The 20,535-nt window shown below is 41.0% G+C and overlaps 1 protein-coding gene across 1 annotated transcript in view; it reads left to right on the forward strand.

The window, feature by feature from the left end:
- Nucleotides 1–2,186: 2,186 nt before the first annotated feature.
- Nucleotides 2,187–20,535, forward strand: part of RAF1 (Raf-1 proto-oncogene, serine/threonine kinase) — a 95,746-nt gene continuing 77,397 nt past the window's right edge. The window contains exon 1 of the mRNA XM_087709102.1: nucleotides 2,187–2,244. The gene's annotated coding sequence lies outside the window, so the exon portion shown is untranslated. The remainder of the gene's footprint in view (nucleotides 2,245–20,535) is intronic.

Genomic DNA, 20,535 nt, shown 5'->3' on the forward strand with positions numbered 1-20,535 from the left:
TATTAGAGGTTAAATTAGAAGAAGAACAAGTTAAATAATCTATGATTGCTTGGGGGTGGGGGAAATTTTGGACATGGGATTGATTTAGAGAATGGTAGAAATTGTGGTCTCAAAATTATAAAATGACAATGTCAATAGCGTATAAAGAAAATTTGTATAAGATGTTTTACAGGTGACATCTATTCCCGACGAGAATAGCAAGAATGTTCAAAAATAAATTGGAAAAGTGTTGGAAATGTCATCAAATACTGGGTTCATATTACCATATGTGGTGGACTTGCATAGAAGCTAAAAGATATTGGACTAAAATCCATACTTGGTTGGAAAAAATGATACAAAAACATATTGACTTTAAACCAGAGATTTTTTTGTTGGGAATCATACTGGAAACATACAATACAGAACTGAAATACTTGATTGTAAATGTATTAACAGCAGCTAGAATTGTATTTGCTAAAAACTGGAAGAATGAGAAAATACCAATGCAGGAGGAAGCTATTTATAAAATAATGGAATGTGCTGAAATGAATGTTGACATTTGAAATTAGAGAACAGGAAGATAAACAATTTTATGGGATATAAAATCTATTTTATCAGTTGTTAGATAAAAAACATGGAAATGAAAATTATTGAAGAATGTCACCAATATTAGAATAATAGAATGATTTAGAATTAGACATAAAATACTTTATTATTGGATATATTGAAGATGATGTAATGAATTATTATAATATAAATGAACCCATAGTCAGCATATCTCGTTTAAGATGAAGAAATAATAGTGATAGTCAAACAAGTGCAGTATTATAATAGTGATGTATATGAATATATTTGACTGAAAATATGTGATTCTATATAAAATGTGAATCTATATAAAATGTGGAAAGAATGCACAAAAACTCTGTGACCAATCGACACACTGTATATAATGGAAGATACTTTTATGTTACATGTCTTGTCTGTCTATGTTTGTTGAAAAATTTTAAAAAAAATTATACACACAAAAAAGAACACTAGAAGTTTAAAGAAGAATAATTAAAAGCAAAAGTTGTCCTGTTACTCTGAGTTCCTCTCTATAAAAGATGTTTGAGGCTGGGACAGACCACTTGGTGCCCAAAGATACCTGAATTATAATTGTTACATCCCTTGCCCTCAAAAATGTTAGCTCAAGCTATTGGGCATTACTCCAAAATACAAGATTGTGTTTCTTGCTTACTTGCATTGCAGGACAGCTTAGATGCACAACTGGCTTTGACCAAACCTAGTTCTACTCTCTTATTTCCTATAACTTGAGCAGCTCAAATGGGTAATAATGAAAACACAATCATTGCACCTACATTTCCTGCTTGGTTCTGCTGTCTTTCTGAACCTTGCTTTCTTCTGTTAAACCGTTGAAACTTGCCTGTTGGTCCCATCCACAGTCAGTCTGAGAGATTTAGAAGATCTTTTGGAATCCAGATTCTGGTTTCTCCTTCCATTATGGCAGTACTAGGATGAGAAGATACCCAATGCTTAGGCAACATTCATTGCTGTGCTGGAATTATCTGCCCTGCATTTACTGGCAAATCATTTCCAACATCTGGAGCTACCTTAGCTTTCATAGTTTTCCTCCATGCAACTACCACAGCTGTTGATGTAAAATGGAGGTTTCCAATTTTTTTGTTTTGCCCAGGCCTTCCCGCCAGGACCCTCAGTGAAGTCCTGCTTAAGGCTGCAATTCCTGGCACTCAAGAGCTGCGGCTCCTGTTACATTTGCTGCTGTCATGCAGCCTCTACAAGTGACTGTATTATACTGACAATCTAAAAATAAAAGAGTGAGAAAAAGCATCAAGCCAAAGCAAGAAAGCAAGCAATTAAAATTGGGTGGGGATGAAGAGAACACAGGAAAAATTGCAGGCTGCACCGAAAAGACGTTGAGAGGCTCCAAAGAAAATGTGAAAATACCTTGGGTGGTATTTAATTGGAAGTTGTGGGTTCACTGCCTTTTTTCAGTCTGCAGCAGCCGTGTGTTCAGTTGAAGTGTTTGTCTAATCTGCATGGGAATCTGGGGAAGACAAATTGAACTGTCAGTCCTGGGACCTTCCTTCCATTCTCCAGTTTAGTTAAGATCATCTGCACCTTGTTTTCAGATCTGCGAGGCGCCTGTTCTAATTTGTTAGTTCTGCAAGCAAATAGGATGCTGTTCTGTGGAAACTTCCTGATTGACTCTTAAGTGGAGAAAAGAAGCTTTTAGGAGTTCTGCTGGTAAGTTTTCATGATTTTTCCAGGTTTTTAAAAAAATAATCTTTCATTGGATCTAAAAATGAAGGATAATTTTGTCTAGAACAGGTCAAAGCTTGATGTGAAAATTACTGATTGGTGCAACAATTAGTCATGAATTACAGGAGCTGGAAAATAACAAGGTAAACTGAGATCAGTTCCGTGTGTGGTTCAGTTCATTTATCTTCTCCTTGATTTGTTCCCTTGATCACAGTTTTAATTCAGTAAAATCATCTCTTGAAAGCTCAATTGTTTCATCATTAATGCAGAATTGTTCCTATGGAGGAGTCATCATTTTTGTGCTAATAAGATTGGTGCTTGAATTTCATACATTGCTGATGTATAAGCTGACACATGCAGGGATTAATGTTAAATAAAAATAATAAGGGGGGGTTGAGGGTACCTTTTTGCCTTATAATTTCAACAGGGACTTCAACAGGATTGACTATTACTTATAAACAAGTTTCAAATCTCTTGAATACTTTTTCACTAGGAAAGTGATTTAAATATAATGGATGCCAGCCGACAGCTCTTTATCCAAAGCTTAATTTGAACAAGTTGGATAGCCTTGGATATTTATAGCAGCCATTTATTTATGAACAGGCTGCATTTCCTTCTATAATAAATGTTCTGATCATTAAAATGTGGTGGAGAAACCATGGGCGGACTCTTCCAGGCAATGGCTTCAGTCTTAACACTCATTTTAAATTGTTTGTTTTGAAGAAAGGCCAATTTAAAGATGCTGGCAGAATACATTATTTTTTCTGGGCAAAATCCTAAATATGTTCCAGATAAAACAAAGTAGGGAAACTCCTTGTTGTGGAAAAATCATAGTTTGGCAGAATAGGCAGAAATCAGCAATTTGACTCAGGGCCAGGGGTGAAATTCAGCAGGTTCTGATAGTTTCTGGAGAACCGGTAGTTTGGAGAACTGACAAATACTACCTCTGGCTGGCCCCAGAATGGGGAGGGAATGAAAATTTTGCAGTATCCTTCCCCTGCCACGGCCACCGAACCATGCCCACAGAACCGGTAGAAAACATTTTTGAATTTCACCACTGCTCAGGGCTAAGTGAGATTGTGGATTGATGATAGTGACAGACAATAGGTGGATTCAGATACCAAAGATCTGATCTGGAAAACAAGAGAAGGACATAGGTATAAACCATGGAATACTCGGGGTTCAAGCTTCAAAATAATGATGATTGTTTTTATTCAATTGCTAAATACTAGAAGGTCTCTGCTATCACAAGCTACCTGTTGATAAGCCTTCTATGCTGTTTAAATTGGACTTCTTTGGGCTTTCAAATACTGTAGGGTGACAAATTGGGTTTAATTCACACGTGATAATGGGCACTTTGTATGTTTAAACTTAAGCTGGTTTTGATTACAGAAAGTGTATCTAAAGAGTTCATTGCATTGGTCATCATTGTTGACTAGATTCATAATTCTGAAGTGGTTGATTTCTCTTTGATCATTATTATTGGAGTAATAAATCAGTATTGGAGTGAAATCAGTATTTTAACAGAGGAGTGGATTAGATTCATTAGAACCTTAGTTGTATAGATAGGTGTCCAATATTAATAAGTCTAAGTTGCCATTAAATATTAAGACCACTTGTATTAGAAGTCGTCATCTATAATTACTATTATATACACAAAAAATGTGAAATCATAACTGCCAGTTCTTTTGCTGGAGTTAGCCTTCATATGCACTGTATTTTCCCAAGAACCTAGGATACTATAATGGATCAGCATAGTTTATGTGCTGATCCAGTCCAATTGAAAAGTTTGCCAATACATAGATTTTCTAAGTGCCACCCAAGACTTTTTGGTATGGTACCTAATATGCTGATATTATTATTGTTGTAATCATAGGAAGCATACTTGAGATATTATTAGTTCACAGTTTAGGAACCATATTGCTTTCCTGCCCATGCTTTGAGCTTCTCGAAAGCACCTGTTTACACAGTGTGAAACAGACTACTAGACTTTGTATCTCAACCCAAGCCAACAAGATCTTGTCCTGGAATTCACTACTATGGCATTACTGGGAGACGGTCATTGAGCTTCTGCTTAAACAACTCCAGTAAAAGAGACTTCAACTCACTCCAAGGCAATCTGTCCCATCCCATTGTTGAACAGTTTCTTACCATTAAGGCTTTTTTCCTAGTGTCCAAGTAAAGTCTCCTTCCTTGTTAGACCTTGCACTACGTTCTGGAACAATCCTGACCAAATCTGCCCATCTTACCTGACAACCCATATTCAAAGGCAGATGTCTGGGATACTCTTGTGTCTCTAACCCTAAAGTTTAGCTATTGTATCTAGGTTGGAAAAATAAAGTTGATCACTAGACGGCACTAAAGAGAGATTCAGTTTTTTGAGATTCTCACCTATATCCATTTCTCCTACATTTTTCTTTGCAGGGTTTTTAATCAACTTGGTTGTCTCCTTGGGACATGACATCCTTGGACATGATACAATTTGTCAATAATCTTTCTAAGATGCAAAACCCAGAATTGGATTCAATATTTTGGGTATATTCTGAGGATGAACAAATATTTCTCTAATATTTAGTTTTATATTTTATATTACATTTTTATATTTCTGATATTTCCTTTTTTCAACTGAATCATATGTTTGATCACACCACACAAAAACAATTTTTTCCATCCACATACTGTGTAAGTGTACACAAACACACACACACACAATATCCATAGATATGTTTGTGTGTAATACATTATGTATATGTATTGCCACAGGGATAGGACAAGTCCTGAGTGATAGACTGAACACTACAACTTGCAAGCTGTGCAGAGGCACAACAATTAATGCATGATGTGTTGAGCTAATTCTCTTTAACTCTTACAGAAAAAAATACTTTCTTTTCTTTGATGGCAGTTGGTAAGACCATGGGAAAGACTAATCTTTGACCTAAACCATTTTCACTAGTGATCTCATTAGTTTAAGCATGGGAATTCTGATCCAGGACAATGTTCCCCTTGAATGCATTTATAGTCTGGTTATGTTTCTAGCCATGTTACTATAATTGGGTTGCAAAAAAGTGGATGGCCACTAGATGGTAGTATTCAGGTTTTCCCATTCCTTTACTGCCATCTGTATCAGCCACTTGGATTGTTGCAACCTAGACAGGATACATACTTATAGGGTTAGGGTTCCAGCAAGCTTATAATTGTCTTGTAGGAAGTTAGCACCCACCCCTGTCCTAGAAAAATGAAATATCCTGGGAAACATTGAAAAGGAAGAATATTATATTTTCCAGGATCAAAAAGGGAGAAACATGTTTTTAAAGACAAAGTAGCTCTGCAGCTTCCTGCCCCCCCACCTTTGTCAATGAGCCATTAAAGCTTGAGCTAGTCTACTTTACATAATCAAGGTAGGATTAGCCTTTTACAGAAACGCACCACATGGCATCTGGGAACTCAACCAAACTTGGACTCAAAACACAGCCTAGAGAGTTGCCCCTACATGGCCCCATGGGAGTCTGACAACCAATCAGAGTACATTTCTTACACAGGAACAGGAAACAGAGAGGTGGGGCTGAACAGGGCGCATAAAAACTCAGCAAGCCTCTTTTCTTCTTCACCCAACATCTTGAAGCATATGATCACCTTTTCTGTTCAGGACTCAAGCCATGTGGTCCTGTCCACCATTGAACCATCTTTTCAAGCAGCCTCCATGTTTCCATTGTCTTTTCCCCACACTTGGAGCTGAACCCAGAAGGACATTTCTTCCAACAGTCTCTATGGCATATTTGTTTCTATGGCATATTTGTCTCTATGGAATCTCTATGGTTACTTGCATTCCATTGTTTACAGCACACATTTCAAGCATTAAAAACTTTTCACATATAGTGGCCGTTTTTTCACACAACCTGTTATGCCTTGAGTTGCTTCTTGATGGTTTATTAAATTAATTACAATTATCTGGATCTACACAACACACCTCATTACAATTATGTTGTCATTCAGGAATTCTTGCTACCACCTGGTAACTTAGTCAAACTGATGCAAGTAAGTTATTGCTGCAGGCTTCTGGGTAACCATATGTAAGCTAACATTTGAGTTAGGTAATGAGTCATTGTTTTACGCTGTTTATGAATGCTTTAAACAGAAAAGACATTCTTGGTAGGAGCACATTGTGCATATTGAAATAGGTGAGCGGGGAAAATCAGTGTGTTCAGAAACTCACGTAATAAACTTTAAGAGGCTTCAGGAACCATTTTCCTTATTTTCTAAACACTCTATGAGCTGCCTAAATTGCTCATTTTTATCAATAATCAAATAATGGGTGGCTTCAGTGAAGCCAGGAATCCACATCTGAAGGATGATAATTTTTCTGACCATAGGTGGTTAAATTATTTCTGCTATGGTCTTGACAATTTTAACAGCCACCCACCAAGCACAAGGTCATTCAGCATGCAATATTTTTCCTGACATGCAGATTTGTGCTAGTGGAGTACCTGCCAATTTTTGCTATTATATTATTCATCTATGAAGGAAGGGCCCCTTTCAGAAAGCAAAGCTGGCAAGCGCATGTCTGCAGTGTTCCAAAGTCCTTGGAATGCTGGATTACATCACCCTTTTAGCTCTTACTGAGTAGAGCCCTTTGATGATTGGCAAGGTCGGGAGGTGGGAAAATCAGACCAGTATCAGTTTTACTGTAGTCATCTCATTTAAACTCCAGGGTCTGAGGTTACTTTCCAAAGACATTCTGGCAGCGCTGCAAGGTGAGAATTACAATCATTTGCAGAAATGACGCACTGTGGAATATACTCTTCATTCCAAATTCTGCATTCCAAAATCTGGCTGCAAAACTTCCAAGTAAACCCCAGATTAAGGTATGAGAAATGAGAAAAAGGTTATAACAGGGTTTGTAAGCAAAGCCTATAAACTGTGACTAATAAAAAAGATGCTAAATCAACATTCTAGCTGAATAATAATTAAAAAAAAGTTTTGTTTGGTAGTTCCAATAAGTGCAGTTTGGATAACGCACTAAACAAATCATTAAAAGGAAGTACCAGCAAGAATATCCAAGCAGCAAGCTCTGATAAATAGTAGCATTAATCATGCAAATCGTAGGCATATCTTACCTGGAGTACTGCTAACAATGCACGTCAACTTCTCCCAGAAGTGTTATACTACAATTCCAGTATTCCCCAGCTCTTCAACCAAGATACTACCCAGATTAAACTGTTTGAAATTGTTGACCAATGCCTTTAGTGAAAGACAAATAAAGGCTGCTTAGAGAGATATGCAATATGTGGTCTTCCAGAAATTTGCACCATAATCTATCATTCAGAAAACAGAAAATAAAATAACAGTGTTGGAAGGGACCTTGGAGGTCTTCTAGTCCAACACCCTGTTTAGGCAGGAAACTCTACACCACTTCAGACAAATGGCTATCCAATATCTCCTTAAAAACTTCCAGTGTTGGAGCATTTACAACTTCTGGAGGCAAGTTGTTCCACTGATTAATTGTTCTAACTGACAGGAAATTTCTCCTTATTTCTAGGTTGTTTCTCTCCTTGATTAGTTTCCACCCATTGCTTCTTGTTCTACCCTCAGGTGCTTTAGAGAATAGCTTGACTCCCTCTTCTTTGTGGCAGACCCTGAGATATTGGAACACTGCTATAATGTCACCCCTAGTCCTCCTTTTCATAAGACTAGACATATCCAATTCCTGCAACTCTTCTTTATATCTTTTAGCCTCCAGTCCCCATTCTTCATCATTAGTTCTAAATGAGATGCAAGTTCAATATCTGGAAAGTGCTTACATTGCTCAACTCTGGATTGGAGGATGGGAGTTCAGTCCAATAAGTTCACCCAGTGAAAGGAGGGAAGACCATAGTATGTGGTTCCTTAAGTTTTCTTTCTTGCATTAAAATCCATAAAGTATCTTTTAAACCTCTGAAACTAAATGCTTAAAGGAATAAATTTCCTTCTTACTGATGCTTCAAAACTTCATCAGTTAAAGAAATATTGGTTTACAGACCTATTACAAGCAGCAGACATGCATGCTTTCTTCTTCCCTGATAAGATTGGCTTTAGTTGAATGCAACAAGGCCTAACAATGGCCCTCTGGCAGTCATTTTAGGTGTTGTCAAATCCCAATCTAGTCAGCAGTGGTAAGTTAGGAATTCTTTGGGTGTATCAGACACTTAATTTAGCTCTGGGCATGTGAGAGGAAAAAATACAGGTTAGTTTAGGAGTTCAAAAGGGAAAGAAATGCAACATAATTGGATCAGGTTATTATAATAAGTTATCCTGAAACCCGCTGAACTGCATTCTGGGTCTTAGAACACTTTCCAAATTCCAGGAGAAGAAAGAGGAGGGGCAGTGAAAACTGTACAGGAGTTGCCTGCAGTGCCTCGGTTTGGAAACAACAGGAGCCATTTTTAGTTCCAAACAGGGAGCCATAGGATTAGGTTACTACTGCATTCAGGCAAAAGGCAGGCTAGCATTTTTTGCTTGAGTCAGCGTGAAATGTGAGGTTGCATTGACAAACAGCTGTTCACCTGAGAAATGCTCCCTGCTTCAAAGGTGGTGGGGGATTACTTGTAATGGTCATGCTTTGCAGCCACTACAGCACAGGTTTTGTGGAATGTGCCTGTGGTTTTCTTTTCAAACTTTCGGTACGTGCCAGGCTGTCTGGCTGGGAATGGAACTGAACAGCTATCTCTTCTACACAGGCAATCTACTTTGTACTTAATTAGTACAGCAGCCTAGCAAGAATATTATAATTAAAGGTTACCATGTTCCAGATTTTTCCAGACATGGGTAATAAACACTGCTCAATTATTTTTAAATGTAGCATGTATACGTGTGATTTACAACATTAAAAAAAGAAGTCCCATAGTGCCAAAGAGTGCAACCTGACAAATAAAGAAAAGAAAACCCATAAAAGTGTTTTGCTAGCTGAACTAAATGTCTATGGTTCAGTACAGGAGTCAAGGAAGAAGGAAATAATGTTTTTTTAGATAAAAGTCTTAAAAAGGGCCAAGAGATTTGCCACTTGGTTCAAAATTTTTCAACAAAATAATTCCCCACTATTTTCAAGAATGGTATGACTTGCAGGATCTAATCTGCATTGGTCACCGGAACTATAGATTTAATCTTCCGAGTTTTCAGATTTATGTTGCAACCAATCCTCAGAGAACTTCTCTCTCACCAGAATGTGAGAGAATCTGGTGAGAGAGAAGTTCCCTGAGAATGGACTCCAGCACAGGTCCGAAAACTCAGAAGACTAAACCTCTGGTCCAGGTGACCGACTCAGACTGGATCCTGCCACCTTATCCTGGAACATGTATATTTGCTTTTCAGTTATATGAGTGGATGGTGTAATTAGTATATGTAATTAGTATATAATTTTAAAACTGAAAGTGATACCACAAGATTACTTTCCCCCCAAATAATTTATAAATGTCAGTGATAATAGTAAGGATTTCCATTCCTCTCCTTTACTTGCAAAGAAAATTTCCACAATGTAGAGTTGGTGACTAATCAGCAATACAATTGAAGGCTACAGCCAATTCTTTCACCTTTAGCAATAGGCAGTCAAATCTGGGTAAATCCGAAGGCGAGATAAACATCTTATAGCAGGATGATAAACATTGTCGTCTGCTAATGTCTCTGGATCATGTGCTATTAAAGGAACAATGACGGTTTCATAATTGGCAACCAAATTCAAATCTAGTTTCTGCATGTCCCCAGCTCCATGCTGATTCAAATACTGTAATTTTTGTATTCAGACAAGACACTAAAGCACAGCCAAACAAACTTCCTTAGCAAAATATAAGATATTAAAACAACAACACCCACACAGTTAATGAAAACACATACTGTATGAATCCAGCCAATCACTACTGCCATGTTAGAGAGGATGGCCATTGTAGCCTGCTGCCAGAAAGCATCAGGTTAACACTGCTTCGTTCAAAATCTTTACGAAGTTAATTGGATCCTGTCAACTGAATAACATGCTTATACTGTAATAGTACCATTTCCTGAAGATCTCACTGTTGTGTATTCGAGTTACGACCGGCCAGTGTCACTCAAGCCGGATGAGGGTTTTCATTGGCTCAAACACGGAGGCGTTCTGGTGGGAGAATGGCAGTGTTCTAATTGGTTAATGGTTTGACAGCTACCATATAAATAGCTGTTAAACCAAGGGGTTCTGTTCTGTAGTGTTAATGTTCCGAGTTAATAAAAGACAGTTGAATGCAGAATCGCCTCAGTCGTTTATCACTACCACAGAGAATCTAATACTCACCTCCTGATTCATGAAGATCTCGGAACGAATGAACTATCTCTGCATATTATTTCTAACTTATAAAATCTGCTGCTTTTGAATGAGAGATTATGTGAGAGTTTGCTTCAGGAATGGTGTTTTAAGCTGTTACTCATTTGCTGCTGTTCCTCCATAACTTCAGAAGCAAAATCATCTTTTGCTACCATGAGTTTTGAGATTCACATACTTTTCTTCCCAAATAGAACTTCAGTAAAAAAGGAGTTAATTAAGGACAAGGTTTTTACCCACACTCACTACTTCTCCATTCTACCCAGGCTATTTTCAAAGCCACTGTCTTACTCAAAAAGAAAGTTTGTATTTTTATTTTCCACTTTTATAGCTCACACAAATAAAAAAACTCCGGGTGGCAGTTGTGGTTACAACAAATTAAAAATATAAACGCAACAATAAAATAAATCATAATTATTAAACCAACATAAACAAGAGATCATTAATAAATCACTCCTCCCCAAAGTTGAACGTCAATAAAACTTAGCTAGAGTTGAAAGCTTGGAGAAATCAAGTTGCCTTCTGAAAACCATGACGTAAATAGCTTTGCAGATCTCTGGAGATAAGAAGTTCTAAACTTGCCAAAGTGTGGAGAGCTACAGAAGATCTGTCATCTTGTTCACATACTCCTTTTTTTGGAGGGTGGAGGCAGAGAGAGAGAGAAGAGGATTTCTTGAGATATGGACGGATTCAATTCTCTATTCCAAATACTTTTTAAAAACTTTTAAATTTTTGCCAGGATTGTGCATAGTTCTGTATAGCACCTAGCTAATGTTCTTAGGATAGTAATTGCTAAAAATGATTCAGAATAGAAAACCGAACAACACCAGCATGCATATGGTCCTCATATCTGTATAACCTTTACAGCAAAAGCAAGTAATTCTTGTTATTTTCAGAGATAAGATAATGGATTTTGTATAAGATAATGGATCATGAGACTTTTATAAAGCATACTTTACGTATGCACAAAACCCTGTCCCACTAATTTTGTATGAGCATAATACAAAAGCTTTTGCAAAATAAGAGACAAGTCAAAACACTGTGAATTCATGAAAACATTTATCTTGTAAAACCAAGTTGTACAGTGATCTGATCTGTGCAATAGTGGGTCACAGAACCCCAGATTTGAGTTGTTTACATATTAAAAGAATGGTGGGATTGGACATGATAACAACTGAAATCAAAATTAGAGTACAACATATAACTGTATGCAAGGAACACAAACCACATCACTTTATTTACAGAAAAAATGACAGGACTAACCTGCATTTCCTCTTTGCCTTAACACGGAAATGAGTGATCTACAGTATCTTCTGTTCGGGGAGGACAGGAATGAATGACATTGTCCTCAGCATGCCATCAGCATACTGGGAAGCCAGCCTCCACCAAAGTTTTCTAGTTCTGTATCAAAAGCAGTGTTTTTCTCATTCAAGTCCATCTACTGCACTATGTTCCATGTTGTCTTTCAATGAACTGGTGTGTGCTTTGGTAGACATGTGGCAGAACACTTTTGACAGAACACTCTGGAAAATATAGATTTGCAGTTGCTTACTTGCAGTACCAAAGACCGGAAGGTCTCAATCAGTCCTGAACCAAATAAAGACTGATTGCTCTCTTGAGGCAGTGATCAGGAAATGCAAACTCACAAAATTCACCCTTGCAAGATGAAAGATTAAGAACTAATGTGAAAAATACAATGATGCTTGGTAAGGTTGAGAGAAGAATATTATAATATTGCTAATTAAATTATAAATGGAAGAGCTCAACAATTTTGAGCACAGTACTCAAAATACATCCTTGTCTCCTCCCCCCTCCAAAATTTCCCCTTATTTTGACCCTACCAAAGAACAGCTTCAACATATGTAAAATCTGTTATGCTTTACTTTGGTATGAAGTTAAGTGACCTGTTACTAGTGTGAGTAGAATATTTTGGGAGATGTGGCCATCTCTTTGTCCTCCCCATTATCCCTTATGTTTCTTGAGTACTCTTCATCTCTTGTCTTCCTGATTTTGATCTTTTTCTCCAGGCTTCCAGACAGAAGGCAGTACTGCTTCATTACTTGGGAAGGAAAAAGGAATATGTTTGTTATTTGGCAGTTTTCCTGCAATTGTCATTTTCAATCGCATCCCTTCCCTCTTGAAATAACAGAGGTGGATACCCACAGCTAGTTGGCTTCAGTTCTTCAGCTCTGCAGGAATTAATTGCAGAATTGGCTCCCTCCTCTCTGGGAATACTTCTATTCTAGTGTCTATACTTTCCCCATTCTTTTAACCTAGGGAAGGCCCAAATGAAGTGTGGAAATAGGACAGGCAAAACAACTTAGAAGGATCAAGGTAGTGACCCTTTCCTATTCCCGATGGAGTATTTAGATTGGCAGATGTGTTCCCCAATATCCAGTAACATTCTAAAGAGGGAAGGCAGCAAGGACAGTTAGCAAAACAACCATTCCCCCTTGTCTATAATAAGAGCAACTTCACTAATCAGGATAAACCTATTCCACAGTGACTTCAGATAGACTCAATAGGGATTGGACAGAAATTGATAATGGGGGCAATTAATTTTATGATAGCATTATTTTATGGCAGTTCAAGGATGGTGAATAGCATTTCAAAAGCACTTCAACTTTGGGAAATCCCCAACTGCCTACAGTTTGAAAGAAAAAAGTACAGAAGTGTTAATTAATTTTAATACACTCTCGGCATTTGATCCTCTTCAGCATGGGTCAATGGCAGTAGTCAATTACAGCTCATAGCATCCCCATTTTATGGTAAAAAGCTAGAGATGGTGGCTTCTATTTCTTTTTCCATTCAGCTCTAAAGGATTAATCCAGTCCAAACAGCCAAGGGACAGCTTGCCTGACCATTTTAAAAAAGGCTGTGGAGGAGAGTGACTGTTCTACTAGCATCGTTATTTATTTATTAAAAATAATTATGTCACCTCATCATAAAAGATCCTGAATGAGTTTATGAAATTGTTATAAAATAAAACTAAAATGTGATTGAGCAAAAGGATCCATTAAAATATCAGGAGGAGTTAACATCAAATGTGAGTTACAAATGTCCCAACTTTCGGTATTGGGGCTTGGTGTGCTGCAGAAAAGAAAACAAGATCACCATGCTGAAGGCTTGCCTTTGGATTACTGGCAAATTGCAGTTGGCTGGCTATGGAACAATTGTCAGTGAAATCAAAAGGCTGACACAAAAGCAGCCCAAATTGTAGGTGACATCATCCTTCTTTCCTATAAGAGCTGGCATCCCAAGGATGTCATAACACAACTGTGTTACATTATTCACTTGATCTAACTATTTGCACAGCCCATGGTTGTCTTACTGGAATCAGATTTTGAGTATCACGCTGTCCCTCATGCACTGAAACATAATTTATTAAGGCATTTGAAATTCAACCTCCAATACTTCAAGATTAATTCTATTAACATTGGCAGCTGGTTTGTTATAGGGTCTGGCCTATATAGCAAGCCTAGTATTTACTCCGCCTTGTTCTTTTTTGGTGAGCCCAGTCTAAAAAAGTATTTTTATAAAAAATAATTTTCATTTCTTTGAAAGCCAAACAGCCATGACAGAATGCAAGCCAAGCCAAAAGTACAACTTAATGAATTTTGATTTTTTTTTTCCCCCTTTCCTTTGCTGATCCAGGAGGGCAAGAGAAAATATAGTCAGGAGAACAGACCTTTTCACAAAGCTTTTGGGCAGATAAAATGTTTCTTATAAAGTCTTAAAAAGAGCATTAGGCAAAAGATTCCTTTATAGATATAAATAAAGATATTGTGTTATTTCAATCAGGAGTGGGCTGCTACAGAATCACCTTGCTTCGGGAGACCCAGTAGCTAACATTATGACTGGTTCAGAGAACCTCCAAATCCCACCCCTGGCTGGTCCCACCTCCCTCCCAGGAGTCTCCTCATGGCCCATTTTGGATAGGAAGTAAGTGTGGAGCAGTGGTGGGATTCAAATAATTTAACAACCGTTTCTCTGCCCTAATGACCAGCTGGGTAGGCGTGGCTCGGTGGTCATGTGACCGGGTGGGCGTGGTCAACTCAATGTCACTCAAATCGATGGGCGCTTCGCCTTAGTTATGACAATGTAATAAGGGTTAAATGGAGAGGCAGTTTCTGTAATCAGGGCAATAAAGATGAGGCTAGAAACAACACTAGAATGTTTCCTTCCTGCCTTCCTTACAGGATTAGCCTTGCAAAGTGGAAAAAACACAAAATGAGATTTCTTCCAACAACCAGTTCTCCTAACTGCTTAGAAAGTTAACAACTGGTTCTCCCGAATAGGTGCGAACGAACTGGCTGAATCCCACCACTGGTGTGGAGGCTTGGGGAGGGGAAAAAATGGGCCTCTTAGAAGTTCCGGAAGGCCAGAAACGGGCCTGTTTCACGCTTCCAGAGGGCTTCTGGAGCCCGGGGGCGGCAGTTTTCGCCTTCCCAGAGGCTCGAGGAAAGCCTCTGGAGCCTGGTGAAGGCAAAAATCCCCCCCCCCCCGTGGTGCAGGAGGCCAACTAAGACAGTGCAATACAGTACATTCTTTACAGAAACTTCTAAGAGGTAGTGACGGTTAGGGTTAGGGTTAATGTGCTCTAAGAACGACATTCCTCAATCAACCAGCAGATATACTGGATTACAAATCTCATCATTCCCAGCCAAATTACTTATGCTACAATCCAGATCCAAGGCCTAAATCAATGCTTTATGCTAGTGTTTCTTAAATTGTGGTCCTAGGATTCCTGAGGGGTCCGGCAAGATCCTTTCAGAGGTCTGTAAAATCAAAATTATTTGCAGCCTATGTTTAATAATAATACAATATTAAAATCCCATCAAAGAATAAATTGTTTTAATATGGTAAATATTGTTACATATAACCCATACAAAAAGCCCTTTTGGGAAACTCCATAATTTTTAAAAGTGAGAAAGTGACCTGAGAGAAAAAAATTAAGAAACACTGCTACATGCATATATTCGCATCATGACTTTCCTCAAACAAGTCTAAAGTAGCATTGATGATGCTCCCTTTTTCATTTTCATTTTACAACATTCCTTTCTGAGGCAGGTTTGATTCTGAAAAACCTGATTCGCCAAGGGGTTTATTTGCTTTTATGACTTTGCTTGTTGAGATTAAAGTTGTCCTTTATTCAATAAACAGTGTTAATTGCACCTGAATGAAATTTGTAAGCTTTGTTATAATCACTAGAATGTGTATTATTTAACACAATTAAAACTTACTCCTGGTCATGCTGGGCATTGCTGCGGGGCATTGTAGTTAAGTTTGAAAGCTCCCTGCTTTAAGCAAGGCATAGAACAAAATTAAAACTATCTGCATGGAAGAAAAATTAAATTAAAATTAGAACAAAACCTGCAAGAAGCTCAATTGTTTTTTGATTTGTGAGAATAATATTATCGGTATACAATAATACACTTTCTTTTTCAATGCCAGAGTCAGTCACTTTTTATTTTTAAATAAAAGTTTACACATTGGTGGATCCTTGCATGTCTATCCATTCACAACAGAACTAGTAGAGCCTCCTCTTGGCAACCTTGTCTATCAGTAGTACAAGGTTTCCTGTCTCTGTCTCTCATCCCCTGGCATCATTCTTTGAGATGATAAATTGCTGTGACCAAAACAAACATTAAAGGAAGTGATGTCTTCATCTTCAGGAGCAGCTGATCCTCTGTCAGCATTTGTGGTTTTCATCTTTTGCAGAGTTTTAAACAAATTGGGTCATGGGTCTATTATTTCAGTAAAAAATAATGGCATCTACCAAGGGTAGCATCCTAACTTTCCATGCTATTAAAGAGCAATTGGTAGTCATGTTGACCTTGACAGGGTCAGATCTCTAGATTTACATTAGCAGAAATATATTGCCAAAAATACCCCATGTGGCTCAGTAGTTAAAAACAAAACAAAACCCTGGGATGGTTGCAAGCTGTCCAGTCATTTTGTATGGTTGGTATGTAGGACTTGCAGATACCAAGAAGTAGAGTTCTTAGAAGCCAGTTTGAAAATGGGCTTCAGAATGGTGCAGGGATACAGTAGAAACCCAGAACCTATCTTTATCTCTTTAAAGCAGGGGTGTCAAACTCAAGGCCCGGGGGCTGGCATTGCTTCTGATGGAAAAAATGGAGTTCGGGAGTGCTGTGTACTCATTTTCACTGGCAGAGGGTTGCAGGAGCCCATCCTAACCAAAAACGGAGCTCACAAGGGCCATGCGCACTCTACCCAAGCTCTGTTTTAGTTGGCAGAAGGTTGCAGGAGGCTGTCTCAGCAGAAAATGGAGCTCGGGAGCTTGTTTTCACTGGCAGATTTTTTCAGATTTCAGATTTTATTAATATTTGTAGGCCGCCCTTTTCCCTGAGGGGACTCAGGGCGGCTCACATAAAATCGGGGAAGGGGAATACAGACATTAAGATAGAAACATATAATAAAATAGTAAACAACATACATTCATCATTCGGGAGGGGTAACTATCTTTATCCCCAGGCCTGACGGGCGAGCCAGTTCTTAAGGGCTGTGCGGAAGGCCTGGACGGTGGAGAGGGTGCGAATCTCCACGGGGAGCTCGTTCCAAAGGGTCGGGGCTACTACTGAGAAGGCCTTCCTCCTTGTAGTTGCCAGCCGACACTGGCTGGCCGATGGGATACGGAGGAGGCCTAATCTATGTGATCTTATTGGTCGCAGGGATGTAATTGGCAGAAGGCGGTCTCTCAAGTATCCAGATCCACTACCATGTAGGGCTTTATGGGTGACTAATAGCACCTTGAAGCGCATCCGGAGATCGACAGGTAGCCAGCGCAGCTCGCGGAGGATAGGTGTTATGCGGGTGAACCGGGGTGCACCCACAATCACTCGCGCGGCCGCGTTCTGTACTAGCTGAAGTCGCCGGATGCTCTTCAAGGGCAGCCCCATGTAGAGCACATTGCAGTATTCCAGCCTAGAGGTCACAAGGGCCCGGGTGACTGTTGTGAGAGCCTCCCGATTCAGGTAGGGTCGCAACTGGCGCACCAGGCGAACCTGGGCGAATGCCCCCCTGGTCACAGCCATTAAGTGGTGGTCAAACGATAGCTGTGGATCCAGGAGGACCCCCAAGTTGCGAACCCTCTCTGAGGGGTATAGAATTTGACCCCCCAGCCTGAGTGATGGAATATTGGTCGAATCTTTGGGAGGAAAACACAACAGCCACTCAGTCTTTTCTGGGTTGAGCACAAGCTTGTTAACCCTCATCCAGTCCATAACGGCTTCAAGGCCTCGGTTCATCACGTCTGCCACTTCATTGAGTTGGCACGGGGCGGACAAATACAATTGAGTATCGTCCGCATATTGATGGTATCTAATCCCGTGCCTGCGAATGATCTCTCCCAGCGGTTTCATGTAGATGTTGAATAGTAGGGGGGATAAGACCGAGCCCTGAGGCACCCCATAAGTTAGGGGCCTAGGGGACGATCTCTGCCCCCCCACTAACACCGACTGCGACCTGTCCGAGAGGTAGGAGGAGAACCACCGCAACATGGTGCCTCCCACTCCCACCTCCCGCAGTCGTCGCAGAAGGATACCATGGTCGATGGTATCGAAAGCCGCTGAGAGGTCAAGGAGGACCAGGATGGAGGAGTGTCCTCCATCTCTGGCTCTCCAGAGATCATCGATCAATGCGACCAAAGCGGTTTCTGTGCTGTAACCGGGTCTGAAGCCTGACTGGAAGGGGTCTAGATAGTTTGCTTCCTCCAAGGACCGTTGGAGCTGGAAGGCCACCACCTTCTCAACAACCTTCCCCAGGAAGGGAAGGTTGGAGACTGGACGATAGTTATTAAGAACAGCTGGATCCAAAGATGGTTTCTTCAGGAGGGGTCTCACCACCGCCGCTTTCAGTGCGGCGGGGAAGTTCCCCTCCCGAAGAGAGGCGGTAACAACCGCCTGGATCCAGCCTCGTGTCACCTCACTGCAGTTAGTAACCAGCCATGAGGGACACGGATCCAGTACACAGGTGGAGGTACTTACAGCCCTCATGGCCTTGTCCACATCCCCGGGGGTAACGTCCTGAAACTCAACCCAGAGCTGTTCTACTTGATCCTCCTGTGCCTCGGCTGGAACTGCGGGGGTGGAGTCCAAGTCCGACCGAAACCGAGCAATTTTGTCCGCTAAGAATTGGGCATAATCTTCAGCTCTGCCCTGCAAGGGTTCCCCCGCTTCCCTTTTATTCAATAGGGAGCGGGTTATCCTAAACAGGGCGGCTGGGCGGGACTCAGCGGACGCAACCAAGGTGGCTATGTGGGATCTTTTTGCTGCCCTAAGAGCCCTGGTGTATTCCTTGGTGCAGGTGGTTACCATTGCTCGGTTCGATTCGGACTTATCGGACCTCCAACGGTGCTCTAGGCATCTCCTCCGGCGCTTCATCTCCCGGAGTTCCTCGGTGAACCAAGGAGGCCTCCGGGATCCGCCGCCTCGGAGGGGCCGCAGTGGCGCAATCCGGTCGAGGGCCTCCGATGCTGCCGAGTGCCACGCAGCAACCAGAGTCTCTACCGGACTGTGGGTGAAAGTGTCAGGAATAACCCCAAGCTCTGTCTGGAACCTTGACGGTTCCATAAGACGCCTGGGGCGGAACCACCTGGTCGGTTCCTCCTCCCTACAGTGGGGGTTTGGTCTCCGGAAGTCGAGCCTCAGTAGGCAGTGGTCTGACCACGACAGGGGTATGATGTCGTTCCCCCTCAGACCAAGATCACAAATCCACTGCTCCGAGAGAAATACGAGGTCAAGCATGTGTCCCGCCGAATGGGTTGGGCCTCGAATTACTTGGGTCAAGCCCATGGCTGTCATGGAAGCCATGAACTCCTGCGCCCCATCAGAGTTTTCACCGAGCGACGGCAAATTAAAGTCCCCCAGGACCATCAACCTAGGGAACTCAATTGCCAGCTCGGCTACCGACTCGAGGAGCGAGGGGAGGGCTGCTGCAACGCTGTTGGGAGGCAGGTACGTTAACAGCAGACCCACTTGACTCTTGAGGTCCAACTTTAACAGCAAAGACTCACACCCGACAATCTCCGGAGCAGGGACCCTACGAGGAGCTAACGACTCCCGGATAACAGCGGCCACACCCCCACCCCTTCCCTGGGCTCTCGGCTGGTGTAGCACCTGAAATCCTTCTGGGCACAGCTCTACAAGGGGGACTCCTCCCTCTGGGCCCAGCCAGGTTTCAGTAATACATGCCAGGTCTGCCCTCTCGTCTAAAATTAAGTCCCGGACGAGAGGAGCTTTATGTACAACAGACCTGGCATTTAGCGACAACAGCCTGAGACCAGGGTCCTGACTACTTACGCCATCTGGTCTCGGAGTGGGACTCCTAGGGCCGGAAGGAGGGATCTCTGTAATGTAGCGAACCCTCCTTCCCCGGTAATGGCCTGCCCTAAAGTCCCCGCCGTATCTGCCCCTCCCTGTTACGACCGTAATACCCCGACCCTCTCCCGTGTCTCTGGTCCCCTCAACCACCCCCATGGCCCCCGCAGCTCCCGGCAGGTCCTCCGAATCACGCATACTCATACACTCCCCCACACAATCCCCACGTAAGTTAAAAAAACACAAAATTTTACAACAATATGATCATAAAAGTGGGACATCCATTCATCTCATGCATATCTCATACATATCCCATACAAAGAGAGAAGAAAAGATGAAAGAAAAGAAAGAAATTAAAAATTGCGCAATTGATTAATTTAAGGTGCGAGTTCAGGTGGTAAAAATTGGCTCTCAATGTTCAGAGTTGAAGTGGCTGGGGACCAGTTATAGTTCAGATAGAATATGTGGGGGAGTGTCTTATAACCCCTCTCTTTTTCTATAACTTTGTTAGTCAGAAGGTCCTGTGGGGGTTCAAAGCAAGCACGCAGTGCAATCATCATCTGTCCACCCGCAGTACAAATCCAGAGTCTTCCTTCTGGAGGTAAAGCCACTCCAAGA

The sequence above is a fragment of the Thamnophis sirtalis genome, unplaced genomic scaffold (assembly GCF_051295495.1).
Source record: "Thamnophis sirtalis isolate CommonGarterSnake01/CBP01778 unplaced genomic scaffold, rThaSir2_p1.2 scaffold_3, whole genome shotgun sequence".
In the NCBI taxonomy this organism is placed as follows: domain Eukaryota; kingdom Metazoa; phylum Chordata; class Lepidosauria; order Squamata; family Natricidae; genus Thamnophis; species Thamnophis sirtalis.